The sequence below is a fragment of the Coturnix japonica genome, chromosome 28 (genome assembly GCF_054131305.1).
Source record: "Coturnix japonica strain WE chromosome 28, WE-NBRP24, whole genome shotgun sequence".
In the NCBI taxonomy this organism is placed as follows: Eukaryota; Metazoa; Chordata; class Aves; order Galliformes; family Phasianidae; genus Coturnix; species Coturnix japonica.
The window spans coordinates 5,869,869-5,889,264 of record NC_140690.1 but is presented as its reverse complement, the minus strand read 5'-3'; the positions used below and the strand labels follow the sequence as shown (position 1 = coordinate 5,889,264).

The 19,396-nt window shown below is 36.1% G+C and overlaps 1 protein-coding gene across 4 annotated transcripts in view; it reads right to left on the bottom strand.

Annotated features, from left to right (window-relative positions):
* LOC146756181 (rho GTPase-activating protein 32-like) overlaps positions 1–19,396 on the bottom strand; it is a 331,712-nt gene that overhangs the window by 162,888 nt on the left and 149,428 nt on the right. For all 4 annotated transcript variants that reach the window (XR_014937575.1, XM_085524871.1, XM_085524874.1 and 1 more), the window contains one exon: positions 7,987–8,028. The gene's annotated coding sequence lies outside the window, so the exon portion shown is untranslated. The remainder of the gene's footprint in view (positions 1–7,986; positions 8,029–19,396) is intronic.

The window sequence follows — 19,396 nt, the reverse complement described above, 5'->3', positions numbered from 1 at the left end:
TCTGGGAAGTAACTGGCTTCAAGGCCTTATTTTGGTGTTTTGTTTGAAATTCCTACCACTCTCACATAGACTGTTCAAGGAGCTGCTAATGGCACCTTATTGAGAAAAGGAAGTTGTGATGGTACTCTTTAATAAATCAATGCCTCTTTGGCTGCCTTCCAGAGCATTGAAACACTTCGGGCATCTTTGCTTGCCTTTCATTTTGTGTCTTGTAGGACTCTCTCCATCATCTTTATGTCAGTCTATTTCTCCATACCCCTTTCTTTTTCTTGGCTTCTACCTTGAGATTCAATTACAGTTCTCGGAGTGTGTTTTTTCCAGAAACCATTGATGTTTACTGGAACCATTTGTTTATTAGGACAAATCAGTAATGAAACAATAGCTAAGGCTGCATCTGTGTTTTCCGAAAACATGTGACATGTTGTACACATACCCCTGTGTCCAAAAGCTTCTGTTGTTCTGCCATTTTTCAGCAACACTTTCAAAGGGATTTTTGAGATCATTTTGAATATATAGGCAAATTTCTGCTCAGCAGTCCAAATTGTGAGTGGGAGCCCACAGTCTGCTAGAGGGAACATCTGCCTGTCCCCTCTCAGTTTTTAACATACACATGAATGGATCTGCACTCTGTTATCCATCTTGTTCACACTGCTTTCTTGTAAGGACAAATTATTATCTCTGGATTTAGATATTATTTTTTTACTGAATTGGTTTTGAAGACTAAGCATTTCTAAAAGAAAGCTATGTGCAATTACCTGCAAAGAAATACCTATATTTACTGGAGTACTCTATAGCTCAGTCTGTAAAACCACACTGCAGATAATTGCACACAAAGTACTCCAAGGAACACACTGAGCCAACAGAATTCTGCACTGCAGACAGTAATCAGGTCAGCACCTTAGGATTTGAATACTTTGGTCTCTATATATCACACATCATAAAACAACTGGCCTTCTAATTCTATACCCACTTGCACAGCCCCTGAAAGACCAATGAACTAGTCAATGAGCACACGAACCTGCACATCAGCCCACCTAGAGCCTTCAGATCCCATCAGAAATACCATTCAGCTATTTGAAATTGCATTCCCTGAGGACACACTCTCACTGTTGTAAAGTTCAATTATCATACCGTCCTATTCTTTTGTCTCAAATCAAAATATTCACTCTGTTGTCTATTTACATAGGATTCTACGATTCAGTTGCTAAACTGGCTATACATCATAGATGCCATGCTTACATCAGACCCTCTCCATTAGGAGGGATCCAGCCTGTACACTAAATATTTAATTTGTGTTCTGAAGTGCTCTGAATTGATGTACTTTCTAATTTCCTAAGGGGTTCACACTGTTCACATCAATTGGATACTTCTTCCCAGCAACAAAACCTAAAGGTAACAATTTCCAGCAGCAAATACACACATATCAGCACTGGAACAAAACGAAATGAAACACATTACAATTTACTCCAAAGACAATGAAATTCTGGAAATATAACCTTACTCTCAATTCAAGATATAGATTCCTCTTTTAATAAATTGGTAGTTTAGATTGGAAATACTTGCTTTTGAGTATGTGTGAAAATTGAGATGAGCTTCTTTCCTCAGGAGGGAAATTCTCCAGCAGTATCGCAAGGAGTGATTGCTCTTCACTTTCCAGTACTACCTCTCATTATCTCAGACAAGCCACTAACACAGTGGAAACATTTCGGTGCAGCTTGAGATCGTTCCACAGTTCTGAAGCACTTCCCATGACAAAAGGTTGTTGAAACTTTCTTTGACTTGGACTGAAGGAGAGCACCAGCAAGAGGCAGAGCAAACATCTGCTGCTTTTTGTCTTCAAACAAAACCATGCACATAAATAAAAAGAGCAGCATCTCCATGACCACAGCCTTAGGTAACAGTGCCACTATTTTCTCTAGAACTACATTAGTCTCAGTCGGAATCCACACACAGAGTGGGGATTTACACACAAAGTAAATTGCAAAATGCTGATCAAGGCATCGGAGTCGCTAATTGCTTTTCACTAAGCAGGACTTTGCTAACCCACAGCAACTCTGCAGACTCATCGTTACAAATAAGCATTGCAGCATTTCAAAAAGTACTTTGATTTTTGACACACAAAAGTTAACACGCCAATAAGGAAAAACTGCAAAGAACACTCACAGGGGTGTGCCAAATTATATGTTACGTACAGAGCAAAGAACAGTAGAAAGCAAGGCTTGTTTCCCATTATGACCTGCATGTCAAGCAAGGGAATTCTAAAGGAGAAGAGTTTATTAGCGAAGCCCTTTAAAGACAGAGAGACTCAAGCTGCTGCTCTGTCAGACTGCACAAAAGCCCATACATGCACCCTGTGGTGATATTCTGTGTTGTTTCACTCTGAGGATTAAACTCAGACCCAGCCTGGACAGCATCTCCACATTTACTCAGTGTTTTGAATTTAGCTTTTCCATGATTACGGAAGCTGCGAATTCAAACATACAGTTCAGAGAATGCTTTGGTTCGAAATGACCTTTAAAGCCCATCTAACTCCAGCAGATACCTGTCAGGTTGATCAGGTTGTTCAAATGGAGTAAGTATTTAGAGAAGTGTTAATAAGAAACATTTTTCCTTCTACAATTTCATCCCTTTAAACATATGATTAAAGAGGGGTTTGTTGAGGTTTTGCTGGAAAAGGACTAAAGCTAATTCTTTTGACTGATTCTATCACAGGCCTTTAGATATGGTGAAGGAGCTTCTTATCATAGCTGTTTCCTTACTCCCCAGAATTACTCCTGATGGAGGTGGTGTAAAATGTGTAAAGAAGTTCTTTTCATTTCACACTTCTCCCCAAAATTTCCACATCATTCCATTTTTCCCTCCCCATTCCTTCAAGCGTGGAACTGCTGGAAGAGACTGTTCAGTGCCTTCAAGAACACAAAGTAGTAGAAGGGGAGAAGCAGAAGATCTAACTACTGCAATGAGGAATTTATTACTAGAGCCTTTTAGTACAATTTATTTATAATGATTTTTATCACATGTTTGAACTGACTGCTGCTCACTGATTCGTGAACACTACAGACCTTTCATGTCACCTCTGGTTTCATCTACATAAATCATTTCTGCTCTACAGAGTAATTTCCCAGTATTAAAAAAGAACTATATGCAAACTTCTGTGAACACAAAAAACAATGTTTTTCATATCTTTATATAATTGTATCTTGTAAGTCACAGACACCTCTAAAAATAATAGAATTATTTCTGATAATAGAATATGATCTTAATACTGTCCTGTATTTTCATTGTTATTTACATTAGAAAATGTTTTTGTTTCTGTTTTTTGTTTGTTTGGGTTTTTTTGTTTGTTGGTTTGTTTTTTGGTCAATTTTACTTAAATGATAAAAGAAAAAAAATATGAATATGAAAGTAAACTAAAAACTCAGTAATATGTTTTCAACATGCATATGCCTGTTTACTTTCAGGAAAAAATTTATTTTAATCTCATTTAAATGGAAAGAACACATAAAGGGGAAAAAAGTCCCATGTTAAAAAGAGAACAATTAATCATTCACTTTTCTGTAGAATATATTTGTGCTTCAAGTAAATCTGAAATAAAGGTATTCTGGAAATTCTTTACTTGCATTCTAAAAAGAGTAATGGTGCTCTGCTTGAGTCAGCTTGCTAAAACAATTGATTTCTTGCTTGTTTTGCCTTTTCTTTTGGAGTAGCTTATTTTTATTTCTCTATCCTGCTTCCTGGAGATGATGTAATGATGCTTGGGATTCAGTTCTAAGAAAATCATTTCTGTTGAACACACAGAAAGAATTGGCTTTCAGTGCAACTTGGGATTTTGCTGCAGAACAGAACAACTGAACACAATTACTGTCCAGGTTTTCTTAACTCAAAAAAAATTTCAAGGAGCCAAGAACAAGTATACAGTCCTTTTAAAATGCTGGTGTATCAGTGGTTGAGAATCTACACTTTGTATAGGCACTGAGATGCATTCACTCTGTCTTGTGATCGTGTCATTGTCTGTATGATTGCATTCTTAATCTATATTCCAGACATAACATAGATGTTCACATCTGTAGGTATATGCACACTTTAATTTTGAATGCATGTCCATTTCTTTCTGTGGGATTAACTTAATCATGCAGTTTTGCATTTGCATTTGGCAAATGCTTAAAAAAACATTATTAATTTGGTCAGAGAAGTAAATGTGACTAGTTTAAGCAGGTAAGATGTGTAAGGACTTCACAGAACATAAAAAGAATATTACCATCAATACACAATAGCCATATTACAATCAATATTCCTTCATTCTCTCTACTTTAAACAATACTGGTTCAAGAAGTCAATATGGCCCAATGAATATATGTCTTCATAACACTATATCATTTGGATTATTGATGTAAATTATTCTTTCCTCATTTAATATAGTATTTTCAATGCTTGTCTTGTTCCCCCAACAATCTATTCACTCAGTTAGTTACTCAATATATGAGTACAAAAGGATAGATATCCAGCAGGTAGTATAACCTAGCAGCATACAAAATCCAGCACTGTCCTATCTAAAAACATGGGTTCTTTGGCTATCATCAGCATCACTTTTGCTTTGTTATCAGCATAGGAAATTACTTCAACAAGTGCTCAAAAATAACACCTTCACAAACCACTCTCCACCTGATTCCCTTCTCCAGTTGTTTTTTATTTCCTTCTTCCCCCAGCTAAGACTCATTAAAAAAATGAGCATCTGTCAGCTGGCTCACAGCTTACTTTCTTAGTGCAGCAGAGGAACATAGTACATAAAATCATCAGAGAATACTAATACCACAACAGTGAGCTTTAAAAAGTTTCTCTGTAAAGTTTCTGCCAAAATCAATCTACACAGCTAGGCTCATCACAGCAACATAAATATGGACTGATGCATTAATATATTGAACAAAAAGAAAGCTAAATACTGAAGGATTGAGGTTGCTTAAAAATGAAACTGGACATAAGCAGATTTGCTTTCATTTTCTCTCTACCTAGGCAAGACTTCCATACAGTTTTGGTTTGGAGCTTATTGTATGTACGGTACAAAAGGCAAGGCAAAGAAAACAGTATTGAATGCAAAAATTCTGTTTACCTCCCTGAAAATCAGCATACTACTTCAAATATAAGCTGATATTAACTATGAGGTGTTAGTAGGATCCTGAGCTTCACACACCCCAGGCCAGAGAAGGAACACCGACAACACATAATGCATCCTGATAATAAGCATCTGTGAAAGAAGCTGTTAATCAGAGCAACAACTGGGTCATTTAAAATTTCAGATCATGGGAGTTAATAACACCATTTTACATCAGACTTCATTGATTTTCACAGGAACATTTAAAAAGCCTTCTAGTATTAGAATTTAAAATTGTTCTATGCCCACCTTAGAAGTGTTCTTCAAATACTGCTGCATAAGGACCAAACACATCCATTTATATATACAGAAAAACATGCATGCAAATACACAGTTCAATTTAAACAATTATGTTGAGTTGAGCATGCAAAATAATGAATGCTTAAAGGACGATTGGGTAACACTCAGCAAAGTTTAAGCTACTTTACAAGTTCAAACAATGCCATTCTGTCATGATAAAAATAATAATCTGAAGTCAAAACAACAAGGTTCAGATTTCTGAGGCTGTCACCATGCTTTTTTCACCATTGTGAACTGCAGCTTATTTCCACCTAAGTCGAGCATTCTAGTTTTCCTGCATAGACTTGAATAAGTCCCTAAGACTGTCTTGTTCATGTTTTAAAGACTGTTTTTAGCCCAGATGATTAGAACAAAAGTATTTTAAAAGTATTCTGAGCATACTGTGAGGTCCGAGTTTATAGAGGTCATATACAGTGCTCCAGAATGACAATTACATTAAGCTCCACACAGCAACTTGCAAAACAATAAGAAAGAAGGAGTCAGGGAGGAGGATAGGGTGTAACTGTATAGAAAGGGATTTATAACCAGGATCAGAGAGCAGAAAACAGAACCAGGGGGGGATTAAGCGGTATTGTTACTTTCTTTAAAGAAAATGCAAAGAGCAGCATGCAGATAGAGTTGGAGAGTGATACAAATGGTTCGGTTCCCCTTTAAACCACCCCAGCTGTTTTAAAGAGACAAATCCCATAGCTTCTCATTGCAGCCTGTGTACAGGTTAGATGAGTACCACTGAAAATATGCAAGTACAACGCATAAAGACTAGCTTCAAAGCTGAAAAAAGTTAAAGTACACATACTTTATAATCAGAATTGCCATTCATTGTTAATATCTAAAGGCTCTAATATGAATAACATTTTCATTTCAGTAAATGCTTTATTCTAGTAGAGTGGCTGCAGGCTCTGACACCATGAGGCAGTTCGCTGCTCACATGGCTCCCAGCCTTGGGAAGAGCTGTGTCTAAGTGATGTCTGCCATGTAACAGGGACATCCAGCAGCACTGGGGAAAAGGTCCACACATAATCTTATGGAAAATTACAAAGCACATTTCTAACCTACTAAGTTCCTCATGTGTCAGGAAGAGGCACATCTTCACGCGACACAAAGGCACCATGAGCCCCAAGCTGACTGCAAGTAGATGTAATGGGTAACAGTGGAATAGAAAGACACATTAACCTCTAACCACAACACATTTCATTCATAAATTACAAAGTCACACATTAAGTCAAACAAACAGTTGAATACTTTCTTCCCTTCTATTTCAAAGTGTGTTTTCTTCTTCATTTAAAGAAGAAACCATAATAAAAACAAATAAAAACATTCCTTGTTCTTGTGGCACCACCACCTCTTAAAGACTGCCCTTCCAATTCTACAGCAGTGCTTTAACTTTGACAGCTGCTCTACTGAGACATTACTGCTGATAAAACAAAGCTTCTCCACTCCACCTTCAGCACAACAGCACTGCAGTTACAGAGCAGAAAGAACCAAGAACAAGGCTGTAACATATCATTTTTGCATAATATGTTTAACAGCAATCATACTGTGAACATGGAGAAGATCAGTTCAAGAATTTAGGTGTGTTGATGAATGTAGTGAATGGATAAATGTTTAAGAACACTGTACAACTTACTTTATAACTACAGTACACTCCTTATGCTAGCAGATCGTGCAGGCGCTGCCAATGCTAAGTAAATTACAAACAAGAGACGTTACTTTTTCTATTTCCAAAACTGGTTTTTCAATTATAAAAACTGAGTGCACACTTCCTTCAGTCCCACCACTTCTTCTCAACTTGAACACAGGATTTCAAAATGCTAATCAAATGGTCTTAGTAAATGTAGCTCCGCTAAATAACTCTTTAGATGACACAAAAGCTTCCCACTCCAAAGCCTCTGTTAAAAAAAACAAACTCATGTCTTTACAAACAAACACTATTACTGCATAAGTAAATACATGTGATGAAAAAAACATCTGCAGAAATACGTAGCATTTGTAGAACTTAATGGGAACAGGGAACGAGGCTTGTTTAAACCATCATTTTAAAAGGGAAGGGTGGGGAAGAGAAAAATAAAGACTCACAACCTGGGTTAAGGAAATCTACCCTGTTTATGCAACCAATACACGCACAAAAAACTCAAACCTTTTTTTCTAGTTCCCGCGTATTCATAGCATTAATTTGTATCTGAAAGCACAGATATCATAAACAACCAAATGGATAGCGTTTGCTTTTTTGAGACAGTCTGAGGAATGGGGTGACCTTTATCACTACTAAATCTTCATGCTGAGTGTGAAGCAAGTTCCCATAAAGAGGTATTTACTACCAATTCTAGGTAAGTTATGGAAATAACCCTGTATCTACTGTAGCTGCTTAACACCAAGATATTTACAACATTTAACAACAAGCAAGAAATAAACTGAGCTAAATATGTTAAATTCTTAAATTATAGAAATAAAAAGCAGTCCATCATTATGCTAATAAAATAGTAGAAACTAGATTCTGCTTACTGTTTTAAAGAAATTGTGCATGTTGTTGCACTTACCCTTAGTTGTTCTCTTTCACAACTCATCTGTTGATTTGAACTCTGCAGAAGGAAAAAAAGAGAAAAGCTTTGAAAGCATGGCATCCTTGCAACAACAAAGCTGCTAGGTCTGTACAGAATCACTCCTTTAGGAAAACACTTTTTTTTCAATTATTATTTTATTTTACGAGGGTCAAAATAAATAACATCACAGCCTACCACACTGAATTATAAACGTGCTTTTGAAATTCAATTATATGAATACTATTTAAAGATCTCAGCGAGAGTCCAGTTTGGAGAAAAGCTTTCCTTTTCTTCTTTTTCTATAAGAGATCTTTGCTATATTTTGGAGTATCCCACTACTAAGATACTATGGCATATTCACAGTTTTAAGATACAAAGATATAACAACTTCAAGAATAAATGAAATGACAACTTCCAGCTCTGACCTGGTACAAGAATAACCTTAAAGAAGACTGGATTCCAATGCATTTTTACTTCCACACTGCTGTCTTTTAGGAACTGCTACATCTACAGGAAACATTTCTGCATGTGATTTAGTTGCTGAACAACTACTAATTAACAATTAACCACCTCGCTACCAATTACCATTAGATACAAGTAAGTGGCAGCACAATTTGTGAGGTGATTACCTTGCCAAAAAGAAAGCAGCAACTTGTCTAGAAAAAGAGTTCAAAGAAACTGAGCAGTAGCACTACAGTGCTCATTTCCAACTTTCTTTCTATTATTACAACTTCTAAAGAAACCCTGCCATGGGCACACCTCAAGCCCCAGAAGTTGTGCTCAGAAAGGTGTGATGTTATTGAACCGCCAGTCTCTAGTGAGAGGTTTGGGTTGGTTGGTTGGTTGTTTTGATTTGTTTCATTAAATCATTTCAGAATACAGTAATTGTTGTTACTGAGTGTCATTAACTTTGAAAGTGTAATCATCATTTTTGTAATTAAGGCACATGACAAACATAATTCACAAAACATGAAAAAGAAATGAGATGCTATATTTTTCTAAGGATATTTTTGGGTGTTCAGAGTATGCTTTCCACTGCTTTTCACTTAGAAAATGGAACAATACCCATTTGAACGAGACATTTTCACTCCACGGTGATGACAAGAAGCTGAATTTCCCAGCCAAAGTCAGGTAACTTAGAATAAAACTCTCAGTCCTTTCAGCACAGAAGGATAAGTTCTAACAAACAAATGATAAGGGAAATCTTCTCTATACAAACCAGAAGCATTACAACAAATAGATAAAATCAAACATTTGTAGAACGGCACAAGGGTTATAGTTATTGAATATTTAAGCATTAATTAACTGTTCTCATTAGTCATTACTGCTGTTGTTTTGAATGATGGAACCTTTAAACATAAAATTGACAAATATCCAAAGCCACAGAGAATAGAACAGTATTATACAGGACTGAAATGAATTATTTATGAAAGGTGTAAGTATACAATATGGGGCAGAAAAGACAACGAGATTAAATATGAGCAAGTCAGGAGAAAGAGACCATGTCTTACATGCAACTGCAAGAAAATAAAGAGAACAAAAGCAACCACTTATTTTAAAACAAAGAGACTTTATACGAGTGAGAGGGTTGTATTTTAAAATATACTTGGCCTCATAGTCTATCACCACATCCAAGCTTTCTAAAAGAAATTGAAGTAAATAATAAGATAACATGCACGAAAAAACATCTTTTTTAAAATTTATTTATTTACTCTATGTGTGCCAGTTTAAAAGTAGCATCCTGGCAGTACTGAGCACTTAAGGGGAAACATAAATAATGCATTTATAGTATGTAAACCTGAACAGAAAAACCAAAGGAACTGAAAGTCATAACATATTTAATTAATGATCAAGATACCTTTGAAATAAATCTTGAGTACATCCTGCAATTTTAAATAGATAGCTTGTCAGCCCTAAATTTAATTCATTAAATCTCTGAATTGAACCATATGCAATGAACTATTTATTTCATTTAGTTCAAAACTGCGTGAAGAGCCTGGTCAATACGTTGAATGTCATTATGTCAAGCTCTCACGTACCACAGTTTAGAGAAAGAATGCCCAAAATATTGATTCTCTTCAAAGGATTTTATCAAAGAAAAACTTTTAAAGAACTTGAACAATAGTTCAACACCATTTTATAAGACCACTGTCTTATAAAACTCATGCTATGAGGTACTTCCATTTTCAACAAAATAGACCTTTCGGAAATTGTCTGCAACCTGCTGGTGTGATTCTCTTGTGAATTTGTGAACATGAATAGGATGGGGAAGTATGTTTTGTTCTCTTCAAGTAACAGGAGCAGATGGGAGAACTGAGATCTTTTACAAGTGTTTTTTTTTTTTAAGTCATCTACTCCTCACAAGGATATGCAAATCCAGACACTATAGAACTAGTTCCAATGACTTATCACTCTTTCTGTTAATAATTTTCTCTTCATCACCTTATTTCCCTAAAGAATTCAAAAGAAACAGAGTTGCAGGAGAACCACTCTCTGACCAGAAAGAGTACATACCTGTACATTAACACATAAAAATACTGTGTATTTATATAAAATGACTTCTTGCTCATTCATATGAAAACCCAAAATACAAATGAAGAAACATCTATCTGAAGACCTCAGAGTTCCATGAAGTAATGCCTAAGCAAATAACTTATTAAAAATATCAGAAAATGCATAAATGCAGGACAACATAAAGTGGAATAGGGGTTTGGAGAGCTTTTTTTAGTGACTGACAACAACATTAACAGTATCTCAGACATAAAATCACCATTTGCTTACTCAAGGAAGCTTCCTCTTCCATCAGCAGCTTACATTTTTCCTGTGTATCACTCCTGAAGACCCCCATATATTCCCTGTTGAAGAGGCTAATAAGTTGCTGCAGTGCTGAGAGCCTGAAGATTTTTTGTACACATTGAATTTCTATAACAAATGGGTAAAAAGTGTGTACGTCTGTGCATATGCAAATTTTTCCAGAACACGGATCTTTGGGTTTCTCTTGGCAAGGTATGTGCCTTTGCATGCATGGAATTTTAATTTCAAGGGATTTTATTACAACCATCAGTTATTGTGCTGTAGCAGTAGCTAGAGGGACTGATTTATTCTCAAATGCCCTTGGTTTCGTATTGTATATCGAGTAATGCTGCTGTTATAAATATATCTGGGTGAAGAAATGTCTACAGTTCTGTGTGTAATACTAAGCACAGTTAAGGCTTCAAGCATCGTATACAAAAGGGTTTTCTTTCCTACTGGAAGAAACAGGCAATTATTATGGCCCATTGAGCTCAGATTAAGCATTTCCATCAAAAAAAGAAAGAAAAGAAAAAAGAAAAGAAGGAAAAAAAAAAAGAAAAAAAAAGAGAAGCATCATGCTACAATCCTTGTAAAGCTGTAAATGCAAATGGGAACAATCTCGTTTTCCATAAAAAATAATCTACGGTTTTATTTGCTTCTTCCTTTCTATTTCTTCTTATCCTCAGCTAGCAAAAGATTCCAAAACAGGAGAACTGTACTAAAGGGAAAATAAAATAAAAATATAAAATCTCCAAAAATAAATCAGAAACACTCTAAAAATTGTTGCTGCATTCAATCAGTGTGTAGGTAATTATTTCCCTGTATCATATTTACTCTTTTAAACAGTTGAGGTTACCCCAAATCCAATTTTCATCTTTTCTTGGCCTTGGGCTAAGACACGTTTTTTTGTTTGTTTGTTGTTTTAAGATCATCTATAGCAATTGACCAACACATACCTGGAAATCTACTTTGGCTTCTGTTTGTTTGCTTTGCTGTTTTTAACAGTTGTACTCCCAAAAGGTGCTGCAGGTCACACAGAGACCTGGGTCACTGAATTTGCCTTTCGCTTCCCGATTCCATACACAAAAACTTGCAGTACTGCAACAAAGCTGGAAAGCTCATCATTTTCTGAGACCCCTGTCTCAGCACAAAGCACAAAACCTGCAACATGGCACAACATCAGCCAGCATGGCAGCCGTTCCCCCACTGTATCCCACTGCAAAACCATTTCCCTGATGTTTCTAAGAAGGGTGGGAACCATGAGTCTCTGGTGTGCCTTTTGTGAAATGGACCACTAGGAGAAAAACTGGTTTACGTCTACTTCGCTTCTATATAGCATGACTATGTGACTATCCCTTGAATGCTAACACACTGCTGCCCTTCAATTGGAAACTTCCCTGCAGTACAGTTTCATTAAAAAACGGCAAAAAAAAAAAAGTCTCTAAAAACATTTTTGCAAGTATAATTCTAGAAAAAAAGCTTGTGTGGTAAAAATCCTCAAAATTAAATTCTGCACATGTATGTTAAAGAACAACCCCATGAGAAACTTCATCTATATTTAGTATTCAAATAAATACTTCTTTGGTACACAAAAAGCAGCTACAGTATACTTTAATTTCCCTGCATAGCACAGTCTGTGTTATAAGGAATAATCAGAAGGCAAAGACACTGTATTAAAAGAATAAATGGACACTGCAAAGAACATAATTGAAAATACTGTGATGCTAAAGAAATAATCAGCATAAAGTATGTTATCTTCGAATGCAAACACTACCAGACCAAGACCTGCTCATTACATGTATTACACTGTTTACTGCTGCATAAATCATTTTCTTGCATCACGAGCATACAGTTAATACCAGAATTTATTCTTGTAAAATCTTGTAACTTTGGGGAAATGGATGTTAAGTCTCTGCGTGGAAAAATTAATGCAGTTTGTGGCATGAATACCTATTAAGCGATAAACTCTGAAGGTAGTGTAAATACAAAATGAAGTCAGACACATTAATTAATATCTAAGTATCAGGTATTGCTAACTGCTTTTGAAATGAATGCTATGATATGCTATTTCTTATATTCTTTTTAAAAAGTAACAGAGACAATGACTGAGAACACATAATGAAATGAAGTAAATCTGTTTTTCCATACAATAAATTTCTATATTTAAATCAGAAAAAAATGAATACCAGCCTGTTCAGGTGCCAATTATGTATACCAAATACATATAACATCCTGGAAAAATTCTTCAAAGGAAGAGAAGGCTGAAAATAAGGATATCGGTGCACGTGGTCATGGATGTTCAGCCAGTTATGCTACAAACTGCCTCAGCAGGTATCACCTGTGTGTCATCAGTAAACATCTGGAAGGTTACCTGCTGTGCCTGTGCGCTGATAAAAACAAGTCACCATCATTCCACTGTTTATGCTTGACAAATAACAAAAAAAAAAAACCACCAAAACACAGCTTTTATCAAAACATATTGCTATTCTGGACTATTAACCTAATATATTAGTCTTCAACAGATTTATTAGGAAAACTTATTTTATTCATCTGCAAATAAAATAGGAAATCCTACGAATTTTCAACATTAACTACAGTTGGCATTCAACAATTCCTTTAACTGAGATTTAATAAGTATAGTCCATGCTTATCTATTTACAGTTACTTTATATTGACATTCTTGTCAATAAATTCTGATTGAAAGAATAATAAAAAGAAATAAAAATGTGAGCAGCATGAAGTGAATTCACTAGGACAGTCAGCTTTCATGCATCACTCCACCTGAATTTTTGGCGGATGGCTTCATTATTTATGAAACATATCTGCACAACTTGTCTTTACATCTTGGGAGAGAATTGCAAGGATACAAATGAAAGATGCAAATTAATCACTAGAATCCACACTGATTTTCAGAAGGAAGTAGGCCTCTAAATGTCATCAATGTATTTTAAATTATTCTTTCTATTTTCTACATTAAATGCAATGGTAGGTTCCGTGATCACTCAAAAACCACACAAATCAAAACACCAGTATTGTACCCTTTGTCACATTTATCAGCTTGTTCTGTAATAAATCTTTTTTGTGAAGCAGAGGCTGCCTTTACTGCACTCATTCATCAAACAGCGGACCCCTTAGGTGATGTTCTTTTCCTAAAGTGTACCAAAGGCGTGGAGGAATTACGCCTTCACGAAGTTTAGAGAAAGAACTTCACACACTAGCATCACTGATGCTTTATAAATATATCCAAGAACAAAAGTTCTCTGTTTTGCTTTGCTTTTGTATCTTTTGAATGAGTCCCACAAAGAAAAGACCTGTGTGTCCAAACTCAAAATGGTCTCACTTTCCTGGCACGTGCTTGACCTCTGCTCTGCAATAGGACTAACAGTTCCTGGAAGCATTTCTATTGCAGGCAGATTTTAAAGAGCTGTAAAACAAACGTCACAAGGAACACATTTTATGATATATTTTTTTCCTGCTTACATGCTCAGTAGAATGATAGGCTGTACAAACAGGTAAAATGTCTGGTGCCACAAACCCATCCCTTCTCAAAGCTGCTGATGCTAGTAATGTAAAAATGCTTTTTTTCTGCTCTGTACTATAAATCTTACACACCAAAGGCAATATCTTTCTTTCACTTACAGCAGCAGAATTGCAAAGGAACAATACTGAGATGAGTTATTTTAGAGTTAGAAATGTAAAGAATGTCTTTAGAATGCAAAGCAAGTCTTGTAGCTGAAGGTAGCTCCAGTCCCTGGCACTTAATGATCACAGATATCCAGATGATACACTTCAGATCAGAGTACAAAAGAGATGTGGCAAGACTGTGTAAATACTTCCCCTGCTTGGACCTAAAGATTATTACAGAATCACTTCCAACAACATTTGAGTTGTCACTATGTTAGTAAGAAACAGTAATGTAAGTACAATAAGTAATGTCTTTAATTATCAGCAATTAATAGTAGATTACCCTGAAACATTCATGTCAAAGAAAACAAAGCCATGACAAATTGCTGCACCAAACGTAGTAGTACTGAGAACAAAATAGGCCAGTAAGTGAGAACTAAGGTTTGATTTAGAAATTTTGCATTTATTTTCACATACAAGGCAACTCTGAATACCACTGCTCAACATAGGAATAGTCCTTGGGAGGGCTTCTTTTAAAAGAACCAAGATTATTTTCCTCCATGTGGAAATCTATCTTGTGGGCCTTACAAATATTGATCTTTTCTCCCAGTTTGTCCTCAGTTTTCAAGTGAAAAAGGGAGGGACAAAACCAAAGTTTCTTTCAACCTTTGTAGTATTGGCATCCTAAAGAAAGGTGTTTTATTCTGCACAATATCCACACCTAATAGTTACACAGGGAAGGCAAGGGCATTCTGCCTTAATCTCCTTCCCTAAACAGCTTAACTAAGTATAGAAGATGCAGTGTCTAGCATTCAATAATTACTCACTCAGTGCATTTACTGCTTCTAAGAATGCATTACAAGGGCTGTCAATAAAATTTAATCAGCAATATATTTCTAGTGGCAGCGTTACAACTTGCTGCAACAAAACCTTTTTTCCCAAGAATTTTTAAAGCCTTCCTAAAAAAAAAAAAAAAAAAAAAAAAACTACAAAAAAAACCTTGACGCTTCGTAATGAAGGACATCTAGAGATTATCATATCAGGGCGTCCATTAGGGAAGTGTATTCTTCTCACTCAGGTTACCTTGGACAAGTAAGTCTCATTTAAAATATTCTTTGCTTTTCTCTTAAGAAAATGAACAGTCATTGGCAAAAATTGGGTGCAGCTGGAGAAGTTAAACATTTTTCACCCTTTAATGAAACTAAGGTAACGGTCATACTGCCCTAAAAATAGAGAAGTAGAAGGAAATATTTAAACTTATGTATAGGCATGTGCATGCACGCACACCTATGCTCATTTTGCAAACTATATGTCATGTTCTTCAATGTCCTCCGTGATAACAAGCTTGAAACTGCAGCTCAAGATTCTATTGTATCTATACATTCTGAGGTAAATTTTAATGATACACTGCATACAAATGTTATGCATGGAAGAGCTGCTGCCAACATTTCTTTGAGACTTTGTGATGAGCTGCCCAAAGGTGAACTATGCTGACAGAGTTTCAGGTCAGAGTTTATGAGATAGAGACATCTTTTGCTATATATACATGAAAGATCTCAATACCGTATCTTTTTACAATAAAAAATAACCTATTTTCTTCTTCATATAGCAATACATTTCTTCACTGTCCTGCCATATCTTAATCCAAATTGAAAGGAGAAGGAATTCTACCTACAAGTTTGCTTATATCTATCTATAGCCCTATACAAAGGGAGGAAAACATTTTGCTACATATATTTGGTGTTTAAGTTGCAGCACAGGATAAATCAAATTACTATATCTATAAATAAATTCAACATCATGTTATAGTATTCATGGCTAAAATAATAACTGAAGAGTGCAATGCAAAATGTCCATTTCATTTCAATTTGCATGCATGTAACGCTCACAGTGCGATGGTATAGTCTTTGCACTCAGTATAGCATGGTAAGACATTAGAAACAATTCTTTTACACCTTGCAATCCTGCATCACTATAAGTGAAAGCTAAGGCTGTGCAAGAAAAAGAAATGAAAGAAATGCAAAAGGGTAAAAAAAGTCAAACAAACAAACAAAAACAGGAGGGAACAATAATATGAACATATAAGCACTGGAAATATAAAAGAAAGGAACAATGTCTTTGTTCTACATTGTTACGTCAGATTAAACGCCATCTAGTCTAGTGAAATCAAGGTCCAAACAACCTCATTATTTTTCAATCAGCTAGTCTTCAAGTTTAGCAGATTTTCAAGCCTGGGATTAGTTTATGTGATTCATCGATTTTTAGTGTTATATGATGTAAAAGCTATTCTGTTCTGCTAACTACCTGAAACACTGAGATCAATTCTGAGAGTAAAACATCAATTACCTCACTTACGGAGAGAGGATAAGCAGCAATTAAAAGGGTAGCTAATGCTTCTCTGCATTAGGTTACTTGTCTCGTTTGCCAGTATATCATATCAATTGCTTGATTTCTAATTTTGCACAGAGTCTTGAATTCAGGCCCTTTGTTATACCCTGTTAGGTATATTCTGAGACAAAGTTGCCTCCTATTACTTACACAAAAATTCCTAATGTGTCTCAAAAAGCACATGTCATTACAATCATTAATTATTTTCCATTAGGTTAAGATACTTAAAAATTTTCTTTCAACTTGGGCTTACATATACTGTAATTTCAGTCGTGGACAAATGAATCTGAATAATAGTACTTCTAGTACTTAATGTCCATTGTGACAAAGAAGTGAGTTTTGCAGGAACTAAGCACCGCTAGTTAAAATACAGCCTTTGCCTTGTGTCTGCAAGCATAGCATGAGAGTCTCCCATACAGTGATGACTTTGGTCAAAATCAACAAAGGCACAGAGACAGCAAAGCTGCGAAGTCACCAAGTAAGCAACCAAACAGTCATTGCTACACACCTTGAGCTGTCTATGAGTGTGCTGAAAAAGATGTCTGGCCATTAGAATTGCAAAGTAAACAGCACAGGACAATTTTGCAGAGAGAGCTCAACACGGTAACCCCAACAAATCCCACGAGCTTTTTGTTATCTAATTCTCCCTTCCTTCAGTCACTGAGACATTTCCACACTGCTTTTCAAGGAGCTAAGCCTTCTGTGCCTACAATGCAGGCCCCTGGCTAAAGCTCCCAGCACGCGGAGCCGCCAGGCAACAATCCCAACAAGCTGTGTTAGAGCAGACCTCAAGTCAGTGAGATCCTGTGGCATTACAGCAGGCATATACTAAAGCTCTGCCCATTTTTACAGTGTTCTAAACATTGCTTTTGCTCTAAATAAAGACAATCTATTCTGAAATAACAGAATCTTCCATGAAACGCCATTGCCATTTTCTTTATTTCCTCAGTCTCTGCACTCACAGTGTCTGTCTGATACGTGAAGATTTCTGTTCTACTAAGAAACAGGAAACCTAGAATCTAAACTTCCCAACTGTACATAAATTGGACAGGTTAGGGACACAGACTGACGACGCATACATTCTCCTCAGTATATGCTCTGCACTCCAGGAAGCTGCAATAATTTGTTGAAATTAATATGCAGTATTCTTTGGTAAATAAAACCAGACTAAAAGTACATTATGGAAATGTATTATTATTTTTTTCCCAAAGCCTTTCACTTGATTTCCCAAACACCATAATTCAAGTGTTTGCATTCAGCAGGCAGGAGATTTGTGGCTTAGAACTCTGGAAAGAGGAAATAAAAATAACTTTCATCTGCCCACACTGGGCATCCAGTAGTACCGAGGCTGCCTTCTACTGCAAGGAAAAAAATGCCTTGATTTTAGGAAAACAACAAAACACAGGCATCCATTAAACTGCTTGTTTTTTTCTTCCACTCATTTTCAGTTATTTGACTCCTGGAGCTGAATCTTCTGAGTAAGCAGAATTCTGTAAGATTTTATAGAGTGTGTGTGCACACGTGCTTGTCTCTATGTTTTGCATTCTAAGACTTGGGCCAGCATTGATTTTATTTCCTCTTAGTATTTTATAGTTCTTAGACCGCAGTATTTTTTTTCTTAAGCCATGTCTGGATTTACGTATGCAAGCCAGGACAGAAAGGTACTGAATCTACAGTGTGCCATAAATCTGAATTATTTGCTATTTATTTATTTATTTTACTCTTACAGTTTGTGGGGATAGAACTGCATGGTTAGTTTATTTGCCAACTCCTCCTAAAAAACAAGGGAGATTTTGCAACACTGCAAATAGGCATGCAATGCTGGTCTGGTCTCTCCTATCACCTTACTAGCTGGTTTTGGGGGGTTTTGTTTTAATGTATGGGAAAAGCATTGCCACCATCTGTCTTAAGGAAAACTAAAACACCAAAAGAACCTAAACCAACCGAAAAATAAAGCAATGCTACACACACACACACACAACACAGAAATCCCATTTAGCTCAAAGCCCATCAAAAACTCATAGCCAATATAGTGGAAAAGGGATTGAGTAGAACTTGAAATAAGGCAAGGATTGAGTTCAGTATTTTCACTAGCTTTGCCATCATTTCCTAAATATCCATTTCCATGAGGAAAAAAATTGACATTTCTGCAGAGACTGGGGAAAACAGTGAGTCTCTTTTAATTGATAGTTCTGATTATTTAAGATAAATATATTTGCTGTATATGTTATAATTCCATCTTTGGAAAAGATCATCATGCAAAGCCCAAGGCCCAGACAGCAGAAAAGACAGTCTTCTTATAAAGGTTATAATATAGAGTCTCTCTCTAATGTCTGGATGCATTTTACTCCTCACAGTGCTTAATAACCAGGTTGTAAAAGTTACAGGTGTAGCCTGTTGCTTGTGGGAGGGGAGGAACACAGACATGCGGAGAAATTCCCATTCTTACTTCAACTTGGTAGTCAGCTGTGATCAAGCTAGGAATCTTTAGCTCTGATCTGCATGAAATAGTTGAAACCTTCCTAAAACTGGTGTGTGGTTTCCTGAAAGAACTGCTGGCATCCCGCCTCTTCTTACAGAAACTGAACTGATTTGATGTGGG